The following is a 16,074-nucleotide window of genomic DNA, read 5'->3' as shown; positions in this document are numbered from 1 at the left end:
GTCCAGTGCCTGCAACCTGACTGAGCATGGAGCTCCTGGCGCAGGGGCCTGGGCCAGGTGGGTCCAGTCCCCTCCCCTGAGGTGGATGCCACCTCCTTCCACATTTTCTGAGGCTTATGTTCAAATGGTCCTTTTGGCTTTCAGATTCTCACTTCCCAGTTGCTGGTTTTGCTGTGCAGTCTATAAACCCAGACCTGAAACACTCCATTCCTTGGAGCCCACCCAAGACTCTGTCACCTGGAAGGCACCCTGAGGCCCTTCCATGGGTTATCCTGTGGGTGGAGGAGGGCAGGAGGGAAGGAGAGGGATGCCACCTGCTCCCTCTGCTAGTCTCAGTGGTTCTCTTGCTGCCACTCTTTAAATATTGTGCCTGAACTGGGCTTTGAATGTACTGCTGGTAACCCCCTGCAAGTGCAGAACGGGAGCAGCTTGCACCAGCAGCTTCAATTGGCATAAAGACACTCAGCTGAGGCCTGGGTGCTCCCCCAGGGGGCTTTCCCAGGACCACCTGCTTGGTGCCCTGCAAAATACAGCTTCCTCCTTAGGATTCTTGCTGCCAAAGTGCTTGCGTTAACTTTGGGTTCTTATTTTTCAGCTTTTCTAACTTCTTCAAAGTTGGCTTTAAAAAAAGAAGAGAGAGAGAGAGAGAGAGAGAGAGAGAGAGAGAGAGAGAGAGAGAGAGAGAGAGAAAAGCCGTCTCCCTCACTGGGCTGGAAAATTTGCACTCCATTTCCATTATTTTGAAAAGGCACTTTTTCGTACCTAATAGGCTCCTGGCTGTAATTTACTTGTGATTATTATCACTAAAAGGCCCCGAAGCTGCTTGGGAGGCCAGGTAGCAGGCAGTTTCCAGAAGGTGCAGTGGACACTGGACACAGGACTCCCTCCACCTTTCCAGGGTTCCTCTGAGGGCGCCTTCCTACCAGCTCTCATTTCAGTCTGTTCCTGATTGTGCCCAGCAGGGTGAAGCCCTCCTCCTCCTCCAGACTGAGTGGCCACCTGGATTGGAAGTTCACAGGTGCTGGTGTGCAGTTCCCACCTGTGGAGCCCCGCCTGACCCCAGGGAAAGGCCTCCTTGGAGTTGTTGTATCTAACAAGCTTCCTGGTAATCCTTGTGGTCCCTGGGAACTTAGTGTGGGAACCACCAAGTCAGAGAAAGGCCCTCAATATTGTAACTGGAGATCATCAGCTGCGAAGGCACTTTTGAGAACCACCAGGTTGGGGACACAGTGTCTGACACCAACCTGTCATGCTTGGCTTTACCTAGAGTGGGAGAGAGGCAGCGGCTGCTGTGAATCCTGCCTGGGCCTCCTTCCTGGGAGTAAGACACCTCAAATAACCTGCCTGTCGCCCACCTGGTGCCACCAGCTTTCAAGCAGTAAGGGTGTTGTGCAGGTCACGGTGGGCCGTGTGGCATCCTGGACACACAGGTAAGTGACTCCGAGGTGCTGTTCCTGTTTCTCCTCTACCATCTCTTTGTCCTGGTTTGGTGACCTCTTAAAAATAAGCCACTTTACCACTTTGTGTGTGACGTCTGGGGAACAAGGGAAGCAATCCTTTGTGTCACATAGCCTGTCCTCTTTACCAAGCAGGGATCTCTCAAATTCAGGGGAAGATCTGAGTAACTAAACTCACACAGGCAGCTTCCGATTAGTGCAGGGGAGTCCCTTCACTCCCTGCCTTCTCTGACAGGCTCTGGGATGGGCCTGGGTGATTCTCTCGCAGTGGGTGCCTTCGCTCAGTGACAGGAAGAGGCAAAGAGTCAACAGTGTCTATTCAGGATGGCAAAGCTACCTTTATTTCCTTATCTGGGCACAGCTTGAATGAAAGTTTTTTGTTGTTGTTTTTTTGATGAAAAATAAATTAAAAGAACAAGCAAGAAATTAAGACCTGTGGCTTTGTTCCCAGCCCAGGCTGCAGCAGGTGCTGCTCTCTTTACCTTTCAATTTGAAAATGGAATTCACCTAAACAAAGGCACCTTCAAAATTTGTTCCCTGTCTCAGGGGCAAAGGTCAGAGCATGTTTATGACATAAGTGTCCCCTTCTGAATTCCCTCTGATAGTGTGGGATCCTGGGCCAAGCTAATGCAATTAATCCTGGGGTCCTAACTTGCTAACATCTTGTGAAGATTAATGACCCCGACTGAAAAATAAGTAAGATTTGCCTCTTCTGTACAGAATCTACTCAGCGGGGGAGAAATGATAGTACTAGAGACATAGCTTCTCTGACAACATAATCGTTTTACCTTGACATTTCAAATGATGACTGTGTTCTGTGATTCCTGTTGCCTTTTATCTGGGTCTTACTGTTTCTCCTCCTATTTATTATTATCATCCTATTAGCTGTCATTTAGTTCATGTAAAATGATTCATCCCCTGCAAGACAGTAGATTTCTGGTATAATTTGAAGGCTCAGTGTTAAATGAATCTCACATAAGTGGTAATATTCTTTTTATTGACAAAATATCTAGAACAATATGATAGGACATATCTCTTTCTTTACTGCATTTTGAAAAATACACTTTGCAGTTGTTGGTGTCTTTTATAGAAAGGTTGGGAGGAGAGATAAAGAAAGCCAACCTCAGCAAGGAGAACTTAGGGGTAAATGTAGATAATTCGCCTTTGTGAATCACAGTCACCTGATTTAAGACACTGTTCAGTGTTCCCTCTTCCAAGTCAGTTATTGCTTCACGCCATCAACTTTACCCTTTGTCTAATGCCATAACCTTAACTTTATTTTGCTAAGAATTATCTTTCATATTTTAGCAGAAAGTCAAAGCTTAATCTCAATTTTACAGTAATTGCTGCCGTGGAGTTAAGAAGATAGCAGATGAATAAAAGGAACAGTTCCCACCCATCTTGACCTGGATCAAGCATAAGAAACATCATCCTGGGAGGCAGGATCCACCAGCAACCCATGTCCAGGTGTCTGTCCGCCCCTCATACAGGGATGGGTAAGGTAGACCAGCCGTCTGCTGCTTGAGCTTTTCATGGTTCAAGTGGACTTCCAAGAACATCAGAAGGAATGTCTCCAGACACATTCACCTTGCTAGATTGTAGAAGCAGCAAGAATTGGGGCCCAAAACTAAAGGACATTTTTTAAAGTGCAGAGGGTGCTGTCCCTTCACATGGTGACCGCCTGTGCCTGGTAACTCCAGAAGTGCTATCTGCCTCTGGATTTTAGTAGGTAACTCAGGCTGACTGTGAAGGTTTCCCCTGAAGTTTTAGTGTAATAAACGCAGCTCTGTCTTGGAACTTGGGCTGAATGGCTTCTTTCTCTTCTGGGCTTTCAACACGGTTCTTTCTCTTCCACTGGGAATCTGGTTTTAGAAACAAATTCTTCCACTTCTGGAAAGGCTTTCCATTTATAAACGTGCTTTGAGATGCCAGAGGACACTGAGTCTTGGGCATCTCAGTGGGAGAATCCTTCCCAGGGTTGGAGGGTCTGTGGGCAGGCAGGCTCCGGGGGCCCACACCTCTGCATTCTCCACTGCTGGCTTCGAGTTTGTGTGTGGGCCTTAGTGTGGAGCTGATTCTCTTCCACCTTACTTAAGGGACTGTTGTTCATTTCCAATGTTCTTTCTCCCAGGCTGTTTCTTCAACCACAGTCTGCAGCCAGGCATTCATCTCCTGGGAGCCCAGCTGCAGGCACATCTTGCACAGCAGAGTCACTGGCCATGTTGAGTGGGAGAAGAAAGGAAAGCAAAACAGAGCCGCACACCTCACCCATCTGTGGAATGCTATGCACTCAGGAAGCAAGACAGCTGCCAGGTCCTGTTAGAAAATGCACAGCTTCTTCCTCACCTGAATGAGCCATTCTCCTCCATGTCTTGAAGTGTGTTGGAGTGTCTTTAAGCAACCCAATTTGAGCCCTTTTGTGTAGGATCTTTCCAAGTCAAGCTCTGAGTTTGTAGTTTCTGTATCTGAAGCAGAGTTTAGTGGATATGTGTCCATTAGTGTCCATGTGTATCCATGTATCTGTGTGTGTGTGTGTGTGTGTGTGTGTGTGTATGTGTGTGTAAAACATCATGGGGCACCTTGGTCAATCCATTCATGCACACTTTATGTATATGAGCAGCGCTGGTCTGGGAGCTACTCCTCTGCATGTGACTTCCTACTGAGAAACTTTTTGCAGGGAGGAGGGGTTACCAGGGATTGAACTCAGGGGCACTCAGCCACTGAGCCACATCCCTAGCCCTATTTTGTATTTATTTAGAGGTGGGGTCTCATTGAGGTGCTTAGCACCTCACTGTTGCTGAGGCTGGCTTTGAACTCTCGATCCTCCTGCCTTAGCCCCCCAAGCTGCTGGGATTACAGGCCTGTGCCACTGCACCTGGCCCTACACAGAAGGCTTTAAGAGCATTTTGTTGGATGGTGTCCCTGGGCCTCCTGCCCCCATATGCTAAACACACCTGCCTGTTCCCAGCCTGCTCCTCTGGAAGGTCCTGTGCCTCTTATCTTCTCTCCTTGTGCAGCTGGTACCTGGGAAAGATGCAGCCCCTGAGTTGCGGGGGAGGGGGCTCATTTGTGGTGCCACCCTGAGCTGGGCACAGCCGGGCTATGGGAGGTCCTGGGCAGGATTTGGTTCAGGAATGCCCAAAGTCACTGCAGGGAAAGCCAAAGAGGAGGGAGTGGTTCCTGGAGCCCAGAGTCCCCCTTCACCTAGAGCATGTGAGTGCAGTGACGTGGGGTGATCACCCCTTCTGGGCAGGGCCACTGGAGGCTGCCTACCTGTCTTTGCCCAGGAGGCCCTGTCCATGTTCTTCAACTTCTAGAAAGGTCTTTGCTGATTACCACTGGGGATATCTTGTCAGGCACATGGGTTGGGGTTGCATGTGGCCACAGGCTTAGAAACCCGGCAGGTGTCCGATGCCCTCTCACAGGGTTTGCCCCACCTTCTTGGTCACCCTGTTGGTTTGGAATGAGTTGAGAGGCTGCAGCCTCCTCTGTGGCTTCTCAGGTTCATTTTCCTATCCCCGCCTGCAGAGCCACGTGCCACTTCTGTGATCGCTGACAGGCAGGTGTGGCTGCCTGTGGTGTACCTGTGGTCAGGTACTAGAGTCTTCCCTCCTTCTGAACTTGGCATCATTATTCCAAAAAAATAAAAAGTGTGGCTGCACCAATGAGAAGACGGTTGACAGGTCGTTTCACCTACTCCTTCCAATTTATTAGAGAATGACTCTCTCGTATGAGTAATTGTCCTACAGAAAATTACACCCAGGGAGTCCCTGACCAATGACTGCGATAAAATCCAAGAGCAGCATGTGCCGCTGAAGGCAAAGCTCGTCTTCAAATTATTTTTATCTAATGTAATTGTGATGATTATTTTCTTTGATTTAATTTGGTCACCTTCAGAAGGATTGTTGGAGTTACACTGGGGATGCTCAAAAGACCTCGAGTCTATCGCAAAGCTCTGCACCTCTGCAAACGCACAGGGCTCATCTTCATTTCTATTTGAAAGGAGTCCTACTAGCAAAAGTTTCTGTGACATGTCTCCCCATAGTGTGCCCCTTTATTCACATCCTATAAGATATTTACCTGAAATATTTGGAAATATGCTTTTCGGGAATACCAGGATTTTTTTATATTACCTCCTTGAAGATCCTAGTTTCTGAAGCTAATATTTATTAAATATCTTAAATATGAAGTTAGGTTGTCATTTGGGTTATGCATAAGCTTCGTGTTTGATTTATTTTTCTTTAAGATGAAAGGTGACAGATGACAGTTATGAGAGGATGTTGTTTAAATTACCTTCCCTCGGCAGCTCCTGCACTGTGGATTGAAATCTCTAAGAACTGAGAGAAACATCGAGAATAGAAGAGATGATTATGCAGATTTGTGAGCACACTCCATAGAGCCCGAGGCATGGGAGATGGGAGGGGCGTCAGGAGACAAGACCTGCAATACTGGACAAGTCAGGAATCCTCGGACACTTTCAGAGAGGGGAATTGTGATTCTTATTTAGGGGGAAAAGAGGAGAACGGATGTTACCATTGGTTTCTTGTGCTTTTTTATGGAATGACTTTGGCTACTGAGACTCTCCTGGAAGCTCCATGCAGACTTTCCTCTGGGACGAGGGCTGTGTGCATGACAAGACACCTGTCAGCTGAGGTGCCACAGTGTAGTTCAAGTCAAAGGAAACTGGCCTCTCTTTGCTAATTCGTTACTTAATATCAGCAAAGTTTAACATTATGAAAACAAAAATACCCACATCATCCTGTTAATTCAAAGGAAGAAAACAGCTCTTCTGCCAATAGGATTGATTTGCAAACCATTTTCATTCCTCATGCATACATGTGGGATCCCGTCAGATTAGGGCAGTTCCTCTCGGGAGCAAAGGCATGGGCTGCTCTTGTTAAAAAGTGGTGAAGTTAAGCTTAATTTTAAAAACTGAAACCGGGGGTCAGCCTTCGTTTTTCCCTCTTTGAGAAATATAGTTTAGCATAAAGACCCTCTGCTGTGAACCAGATGCTGGAGACACAGGGAGAGACTTAGACTTAAGCCCACTGGTACTTCTTGAGCTGAGAGCAGGAGCTGGGGAAGCTCATCTGCAAAAGGCTTAGTTATTTAATGAAGGCAGAGGCTGCCAGCTGTCACTCTGTATCACCTTGTACTGGGACTCTCTCACTCTATCAGTTTCCTGTCTGATTAACAAACAGAATTCCCATTTGCTAAGTGTGTTCTAATTGCTCAAATGTGTGTGTGTGCACGCGCGCACACACACACACACACACACACACACACACATTCTCACCTCATCTGTCCCCACTGCCAGTTAAACAGGCTGTTCTAAGCTCTTGGTCGTTCTCCAAGGGTTTCACCCTCTCCTCCTGCACTGTCGTGTGTAAGCATTCCCTGACTCTCGATCATCCTCCAGAATCTAACTTAATCGTGTTCCTTCCTTTCTCTTTATTATGCGTTCCCATTCCCTGGAACTTGGGTATTTATGATCATCCCTGGCTGCTCCTTTAGCATTTGTTATTTAGTGCTCTGATTCATCTTATGCTGCCCACCAAATTAATTTCCCCCCATGTAGTAGACAGATTTTGGGTTAACTATTCATGATGTAGATGTATCAAATAATTTAAGATTGTGCTGGAATAAAGACTTGGGGGTGAAGAGGACAGCATATGTCATTCCTTTGAAAACCTGGTTGCACTTGTCGTTCCTGGCTCAGGGTGTCTACCTTGAGTACCCCACACCTCTCTTCACCACCTCCCCACAGAGCCAGGCTCTTCTTTGGAGCTGAGCTCACAGTCCTACTCATCTTCCTGGCTCTGGGTCTCGGTTGCTGGCCTTGCCAAGTACCAGGTAGTGAGGTTGAGTTGGGGGGACCTAGGCAACACCACCATTTTCCCTTTGGTCATGTGCTAGATTCTCTGCAGCTTCCAAAAATACAGCAGACTAATAAGATGCATTTTCTTTTTAGGAATCTCAGAACACAAAAGGTTCCTTTGAGAACTGAGAGATCTGCTGTAGCTGAGCGGGCGTGGAAGGCCCCCTCAGGATTTGTCCTCTAGTTCCATGATTGGTTTCCAGGGGTGCCTGAAATCACCTGGAAACCCTTAGGTATCTGAGAGTACAATCCTACAGAGACACTCAGCCTGAAGGGGACAACTGTCTGTGGTCACTGCCCTCCATGCAGGCTCCTTCACCTTGGATATGAAGTCTATCCTGACTTTTTGGGGTCCTGTGGCCTAGCTGTTCCTTTCTTGTTACTGTTGTTGTTAAATGAAAATTTCTTATTTTCTCTATCTAATGCAGAATAAGAAGAAGCCTGCTGGTCAGTCTCCGGTCTTCTTGCCCTTGTCCCCGCCTGTTTCTGTGTAGAAGTCCAGGTAAGGGAGAGAGCCACCTCCTGAAAGCTCTCCACTTCACCTTCTTTGCTTCTGTTTTCCTCTTCACCAGGAGGAGGGGTCAGGGAAGAAGGCAGAGTTTCCCAAGGCTGGGCTCCTGCACAATTTGCCCTGTGGGACGGTGGAAGTTCCTTCCCTCCATGGAGTTGCGTGGTCTCCTCAGATACCCCAACCAGGCTTCCCACTATGCTCTGCAGCCTGGGCCTGCTTCTCGGCATGCTGCCCCCTCTTGTGAGAACATTTTTCATGCTCTGTTGGGGTGCCTGAGAGGGAAGGTCCAGGGCAGGGTTGGCAAACTTTTCTGTGAAGGGCCATATTGTAAATATCTTAGGCCTCCCAGCCATATGGGATCTGCCACCCTGGCTCTGCTCTGCTGATGTGAATTAAACAGCCACAGACAACACATAAAAAATGGCTGAGTTCCAATAAAACCTTATTACAAAGGCCGCCCGTGGGCTGGAGTGTTTGGTCCCAGGGCCATGTCACTAAGCCCTGGTCTCACAGCTCACCATTGGAATGGCCTGTGCATGTGGTCTAGCAGTACTTGACTCTTGGGAATAGCTCATGCTGAGGCAGATGCCATTTCAACTTCCTGTCGCATGATCCCACTCCCAAGAACATTCTAGGTATTTAAGCAACACCACCAAAGTTCCGTACCCCTAGAGAACTGTAATTCCTGCATGGACAGAGATTTGCTCAGCAGCGTTTTGGCCTGAAGCACTGTATATTGAAGGATCACCAGGGCCGAGCAAGATCATTTTCTTCCTATCTTGACTTAGGCCAAACTGATTCTTCACTCTAAATTTAGATCATAAAATGCATAAGCATTTTTACATATTTCGATTAAGGTAATTATCTCACACACAGTGGTATACACGTGCAGCCAATGTTGACAGGGTGCCATCAGGGACTGCGTGTTTATATCCTCCTGACTTCACAAGGAGACTGGGTCTTTGGGAGGTCACAGGTTTAGATGAGGTCATGGGGTAGAGCCTTCAGGTTGGGATTAGAATAAGAAGAAGGGAAAGTAATCAGAGCTTGTTCCCCTCAGGTGAGGGTATAGTGAGGAGGTGGCTGTCCACAATCCACAAATGAAAGGGCACAGGATGAGGCTGGGGTATGGGCAGCAGGTGTCTCCTGGGTGACCACTGCCAGGAAAGCTCAAGTGGGAGCTGCTCAGTCCCTGTGTCTGTTGGGGACAGAAATGCCTGCAGAGTACCTGTTCCTGGATGCAGCTCCCAGAGATCCAGCCCTTGGCAAAGACACCTATGTTTGCAGGAACCCTTGTCCCTGCAGTTAGAAACCAACACATATGGTGGGCTCCATGTTAAAGAGATGGCACCTCAGGGTTATACAAAATGATATATAAGAGGAAAGGAGGGGTAAGACAAGATAATATAAATGGAAAAAATGATTCACAGTAGAAGGGGTAGAGAGAGAAAAGGGGAGGGGAGGGGAGGGGAGGGGTATAGTAGAGAATAGAACTGACAGCAGAATACATCAGACACTAGAAAGGCAATATGTCAATCAATGGAAGGGTAACTGATGTGATACAGCAATCTGTATATGAGGTAAAGTTGGGAGTTCATAACCCACTTGAATCAAACTGTGAAATATGATGTATTAAGAACTATGTAATGTTTTGAACGACCAACAATAAAAAAAAAAAAGAAAAGAAAAGCCCAAAACCCAGATGGTTTCAATAGAATATGCAGGAATAATATCTTTTTAAAAAAAAAAAAAAAACACAAACTCTTGCAGAAAATAGAACATTTCCTAAATCAAAAAAAAAAAAAAAAAAAAAAAGAGATGGCACCTCTGTCATGCTAGTGCTGCTGGTTCCAAGTGAGTTTCTGAGCAGGGAAGCCAATTGAGGCTGGCATTCAGGACACAGCGGGGAGAGATTCCTGTTAAACTCTGGTGAGATTTAGCTGTTAAAATCTGGTGGTGCCTTTGTGTGTTTAAAAAGGCTCGTCTTTCCTAGGTGTGAATAGTGCAGTAAAGTATCTGATAGCATCCCAACATGAAAAAGCATTTTAAAACTTTCATTGTTTGGTTCAGATATTGCCAAATAAAGCATTTTCTGTCTCTCAATTACTGGAAAATGATGTTTCTCTGAAGAAAATATCCTAGCAGCCCGCATTGTTTTCTAAAGGGGAATATTGGCTTTCTTTTCAAATGTTTTCCAACTTTTGCGCTGGTAGAAGACTCCAATATTTTGGATGTTTACTTATCAATTCAAAGAAGGTCAGTGCCCCCTAGCAGATAAGATTATAACCTCAGCCAGGGCTGAAAGCGGCCCTGTTATTCCAGGCCAGGAAAACAGCCTGAGCAAGGCCATCCCCAGCTGGAAGGACAGGCCCAAAGTCACCATGGCCCATTAACTCCAAATATGCACCAAAAAATGCTTAGAGTATGAAACACCAAATGCCCAGAATGTCAACTTCACTTTCCTGGATTGAAACTGAAGTTAAAACATTTACCGAAATGTTATTACATGAGACTACAGCCAAAGACATAAAATTAATATTTCTTTGTTGAAACAATCCATGTAAATTCAACTTGTAGCTCTCTGTGGATCCAGTCCATATCCTAGCTGTTTCTTGGAACCTGTCCTCTCCTTTTTAATATCTCCAATTCTTTGATCTGATTAAAGTATTGATGGCAGCGTTCTGCCACTGGAGAACAGAGAATAAACTCAGTATCATCAAAACCCGTAATCAGAGGAAAATTCATTTTTTTGTGCATTTGGCAAATGTCATCTTTTGATAAAATTAAATTCCTTGTCACACTTGAAATCAATGGTGATTACAAAGGATGGGTTATTTGCAAGAGGGCTCTATAAAAGTAGTTATGAAGTTTGTTTCTAAGGTTAGAATAGATGTTTAAGGAATTCAATATTGATCAGTTACATGTGAAGTCTGTTTAATATCAGTACTGCTGGTGTCAGGGGATTTACTGAGCTAAGTTATGTAAAATATAATGGAATCAATTAAGGTTTCTTTCAATGATACTGTTAGGGCTGGTTTGTCTGAGTCTAGATGCAGCTGAGCCTCTTGGGGGTCTCCCTCTTTGAGTTGTCAATGGCACACTTACGTTTTCATGCTGCAGATCACCCAAAGCTCCAAAGTAAGGAGCCACTGATAATGACTAACCAGATTTAGAGAAGTGGCAGCTCTAAGTGGAGAGGGGATTTGGGGAGTTTGGGGTGGGTGCCATGGCTTCAACCATATTTAATATTTTCTTCCTCAGATTGGCACTGGTGTTGTCTGGGTTTCCAAGAGCAAGAACCAAGATGAGGAAAGAACTGCAAGAGATGTTCTAGGGGAGATGCCTCTGGAGATACAGATGGAGAGCCAGGGGAGGGACAGGAGAGAAGTCTTTAGTTCAGTGTCTGTGGAAGAAAGAGGAATGGGATGTGGATGTACGTCGGGAGGCCATGAAATGCCAATGCAGAGGCACAGGACAGTCTCCATCAGGGAGCGCCCAGTGTGGCAGGACAGCACACAGACCCAGGCTGCAGGATCCCGTTTTTAGGAAACACCTAGAATAAGCAAGTCTCTGGGTGAATGAAGCAGGTAAAGGGATTCCTGGGACTGTGGCCTTCGGGGAGCAGAGGACAGCACTGAAGCTCGCTGGGCTTCTTTGGAAGAAGATGAAATGTTCAAGGCTTGATGGAGGTGTGGGCTGCCAGCTCTGCAGACAGAGAGAAGACCCATGACCCGTGCACACTGAATACGAGGGCTGCGGCGTGTGAATTGCCTCTCAATGATGCTATTTGAAAAAGTCAAAGACTTTGTGACAGCTTTGAAGACAGAGCAGCCAATGCCCAACATCACACGCCCTGTGGGGTCCAACGGGCAGGTTCTCGTGGTTGTCACCATCAGCCCCCTGGCATGGTTAGCTCTCCTTTATGTTTTGTCCTGGATGATACCAAGAGATGTTCACAGGCTCCATGAACCAGTGATAGGAAATAATCCCATAGTCCAACGTGGATTGCTAGGCTGCCACTGAATGCTGAGAAACAAGTGAACACAAAGGACAGGAAGTCCCAGAGCCCAGGAAGTGGGGTGGTGTGGGGCAGCCTTAGAGACATGGAAGCAGGCTGAGGCTGCCTCTCCCCCAAGCAGGAAAGGGCAGGATGCAGCTTGCCTGAACCAACCTAAAGGTAAGATTCTGAAGTTTTTTCATGGAGGTGGTGGGTGCACAAAGCCTGGGGCTAGAGCCACTCCTGAAGATGCCCACAGGGCTGGTGCTGTGTCTGGAACTGCCTGCTTTGCATGAGAGCCAGGAAGCAACAGGGTCCTCACAGATGGGCTGACATGGTTGGTGCCAGCCCACAGGGAGAGATAAAGACAGGTAGAACTATGTGGTGTGTGGTCAGTCCAGGACACACTGCCCTCGGTGACAGTTGTCTTGTCTTGGAACAAAGGGATGTTCTCATTGTTGGCAAAAAACAGGTGTTCAATACAGTGTCGTAGTGGTGAATTTGTCTTATCATGCATTAGTAAGAAAGAGGAAAGCACAGGTATTTCTAAAAGAGGGGGTTGAATTCAGGGCACTTGATCCAGAGCAGACGGAAGACATGAAGAGCCACCCAGAGTCAGGCAACCCACACATGCTGCCTTCACCCTGCTTGAGGTGAGAGGGGTGATGATGTGAGAGCTGAGAACCTGGAACTTGGAATGAAATCCTGAACCAATCCAGTGGGAGACGGAGCCACAAAGGAGACTGGGCCACCAGCAGAGGCAGTGCCCGTGGCAGAGAGGGGAAGAGAGAAAACCCTGGGTTCCTCCCCTCTGTCCTTCCATCTCCTGTCAGGCTGACCTGGGCTCTACCCAGAGGCAAAGACCCTGGGAAATGGGGCTCCTGTGATTGAGGAGGGGAAGAGCTGAAAGTGGGCATGCGTAGCCCGTGTGCCCTCAGCAGGCAGAATAGCGGGACTTGGAGGGAAGAAAATCAGGGGGTGAGCATGTCACAGGTGGGGTGGGCAGCTGGCAGCAAGACACCATTCTCTAAGGAGCAGGATCCTGGGGCCACATTGAGACAAGCATCCTAAAAGAGCCTTCTGACTTGGGACTTTTGGAGTATTTCAACACTGGAGAGATTTTGCTAATGTCAAGAATTATTGTCTTGGGAGGAAAAAATCAGTTTTCCATTTTGTTTCAACTTACACATAATTAAAATTCATGTGAGTGACAGTTTTTAAATTAGGCACTGCATCTTTGATCTATTTAATAACAGAAATGGTTCAAGGCATTGCTATCTGGGAATTGTGAAAACTAGAAAAGTAAATAACATATCGTTTTGGTGGCATAACCAACACAGAACTAGAAAGAGAATATTACTTTCGTGTTTCTTATAGAGAAGCTGGTTTAGGCCACAGTGAGGTCCAGCAGTTTCACTGATTCCTCCCGAGATGAGACTCCGCTGAAGATAGGCTCATTTGGAATTTTCTGTCTGACACAGTAAGTTCCAGCAAGAAACAGGAGTGCTCTGGTCTGGGTAACGATTGGGCAGTTCTGGAAGTCAATATTTTACAAATATAACAACCACTTAGGAGGAAGTAAAGCCGTCTGTGGGAGGAAGAGTGGTACGAGGTCACCATTTCTCTTTACTGTTCTGAGCAATTTGGCTCTGGATCCCATTTTGCCTTCGTAATTCAACAAGGACAGAAAAAACAACTTGAAGGAGGATATCCACAGGCCCTGAGGTCCCCCAGAATCGTCCTCTCAGAAGCCCTGGATGGAGATGTCCTCACAGTCTGCCTTCTCACGCTGATCCAGTGGGGCCTGCACTGGGAGCCGTGTGGTATTTCAGGTCCCTGGAAGGCTTGCACCCAGCCAAGGCCAACTGGGGGGTCTTGGTCTGGTCTCCACCTAATGCACTGGGCAGCAGAGGCTTCTATGGAACGGGAACAAAGCAGGTGCTGAAAGGCAGGCGAGGGCAGGACAGAGAGGCTCAGAGTACAAGCACACCCTGGAGGTTCTGCAGTCGGTGCTGAGGACAATGAGGTGACATCCAGACAGGAGGCTGGGAATGGAATCCTGTCACTTGACTGGCTCCATTTTAAAAGTCAGTGACATCCAAAGGCACTGTGGTGCTCATGCACAGGTGAAACCCAGAAGTCACCTAAACCTCAGAGCTACTGACCCCTTACTCAGCAAAGCAGGTCACATGCAGAAGCCTGAATACTGTGGGGCGCCTCTCATGCTCAGGGGAAGGAGTGACAATGCGTCTTGGCTCAGCCATGGGTGACCACTTGAGGAAAGCCGAGAAGGAAGCACTAAGAGCCCCGCCCCAGCCTGCTGAGACTGAGACTGCCCTTGGCAACCCCACCTACAGAGCGTGGGGTCCTCCATGGTGGCTTCTGCCCAAGCATTTCCTCCAGACCCCCTCTGCTGTTCCCTCTCCTCCCTCTTCTTTCCTCCCTACCTCTTCTCTATCATCCTCTGTCTCTACACCTATCTCCATCTGCCCCGTGGGTAACAGACACCGACAGGGAGCTTGCCTCTTTGCCGCTGTGTCTCTTGGGTGCATCTTCATCATCGGCTCTAAGCCTCCCTGGGCTTCATGGGCCCAGAGGCAGGACTGGAGAAGCCAGAGGCGGACACCCTTGGAGCCAGTCAATGTGTCCATTAAGGAGGTTGCTAGAGAACTACAGGAATAGAGTGGGGCTGCAGAGGGGAGACAAAAGTCAAAGAATTGAAAGGAAGTCAACTGGCCCTGAAGCTTAGACATTTCTTTGTCAGAATAGCAATTACTTGGGTGGATGAGAGACTTTCCAGGCTAGGGAGGGACATGCTGAGATTGAAAGAGGCCCAAGTGTGGTTCCTGGTACCTGGGCATGTGGACAGGATGGTGAAGGATACTGATGTCAGGCACCTGGGACCCCTCTTGTGGGTGGTGTCCTGAAGCCCTGGGTTGCAGGGAGCTCCTGACTCCAGGGGCTTGGTAGGGTCTGTGCATGACACCACCTGCCTCTTTTCTGAGTCTGGGATGGGTCCTGGCCTCTCCAGGAGATGCAGGCTGGTGGTAGAATGGTGGGCAGAACTGCCTTCCAAGCACAGGGCCTGGTGTGGATTTCTAAGACAGTGGGTGGCTTGTTCCCTGGAAATAGACAACATTTCTGATTATTGAGGTGATATGACTTTTTTGTTTGTTTATCTTTTGTTTAATTTTGGGGAAATACATTAAATTTAATCAGAGATATTCTTGTAAACGATTGACATCCTTATACATGTGCCCCTACATTTAATCTATTTGATATCAACAGAGTTTTACTAACATTGATGCCTCCATGAGATAAATCAGCTTTTGTCAGAAGGAACAGCATTTAATGTCAGATTTGGTTTACAGATAGGATTTAACCCCTTTTTGCTGTTTTACAGATGAAATAGGACCTGGCTGAATTTGCAGATTCTGAGATGACTGATTCTTCACTCTGGCTTGGGCTCCCTCAGGAAACTTGCCCTTGTGTTCCTCTCCACACTACCCCCATCACCTGCTGTGCTGGTCTTCAAGGGCCCCTTTCCCCTGAGGACAGTTTTCTTGGAAACCTCTGGTGTGCAGCTAATTGTGTCCCACATCCTTCTGCTCATGAGCTTGGAGATATTAGCAAGCAGCTACCATGGCTTCCTCCTTGACACGGTTTCTGGTGTCAATTTCCATCTGAGACTCTGATGTGCTATCCACATCCTTCCAGCTGCCTTGGCTTAGTCTCTTCTCCATGTTGTTTAGCAGCCTAGATGATGGTCCAGTCCCGTGTCCCTGACATATTCCTTCATTACATTGAATTAAAGCATCCATCTCTTCAAGAGCCTTTTTGAATTTTGTTTCTTTTCTAAATGAAAGTCTTCACTACTTAAATAACTGAGACCTCACATTAGACAACTTAAAAGTTCCTAAGAAAAAGGTCTCCTTTCTACACAGAACAAGCTATGAAGCCAGTCTAATTAATTTTTCGACAAATATCCAGCATTTATTTCATATGTGATTGTGCAAAGGTGTTCACAAAGCTTCTAATATGTACTTAATTGATTTCCTTTGTTTAAATCACTTTATGGAGGCAAGATTGACATAGAAGGTCTGAAAATATTTAAGGTACACTCAGGGAGGTTCTTATATCACAGTCCCTGTATGGTGTGAGGCAGGGATCTAGCTGGAGGGATTTCTACTTATAGAAAGTGAACTATTTGTTACATTGCTACCATTTCCCA

The 16,074-nt window shown here is 47.0% G+C and overlaps 1 long non-coding RNA gene across 2 annotated transcripts; it reads left to right on the top strand.

Moving 5' to 3' along the window:
* The first annotated feature begins 883 nt into the window (after positions 1-883).
* Positions 884-15,672, top strand: LOC144375275 (uncharacterized). 2 transcript variants are annotated; one of them, XR_013434894.1, is made up of 7 exons: positions 884-1,430; positions 2,798-2,924; positions 3,589-3,770; positions 7,764-7,837; positions 11,108-12,023; positions 13,221-13,323; positions 15,247-15,672. It is a non-coding gene; the product is annotated as an uncharacterized LOC144375275 (long non-coding RNA). The 2 variants fall into 2 exon arrangements; XR_013434895.1 differs by lacking the exon at positions 13,221-13,323.
* The last annotated feature ends 402 nt before the right edge of the window (positions 15,673-16,074 follow it).

This window comes from Ictidomys tridecemlineatus, chromosome 2, assembly GCF_052094955.1.
Source record: "Ictidomys tridecemlineatus isolate mIctTri1 chromosome 2, mIctTri1.hap1, whole genome shotgun sequence".
NCBI lineage: Eukaryota > Metazoa > Chordata > Mammalia > Rodentia > Sciuridae > Ictidomys > Ictidomys tridecemlineatus.
Note: the sequence above shows the minus strand (reverse complement) of the source record. Positions and strands in the feature narration are given on the sequence as shown.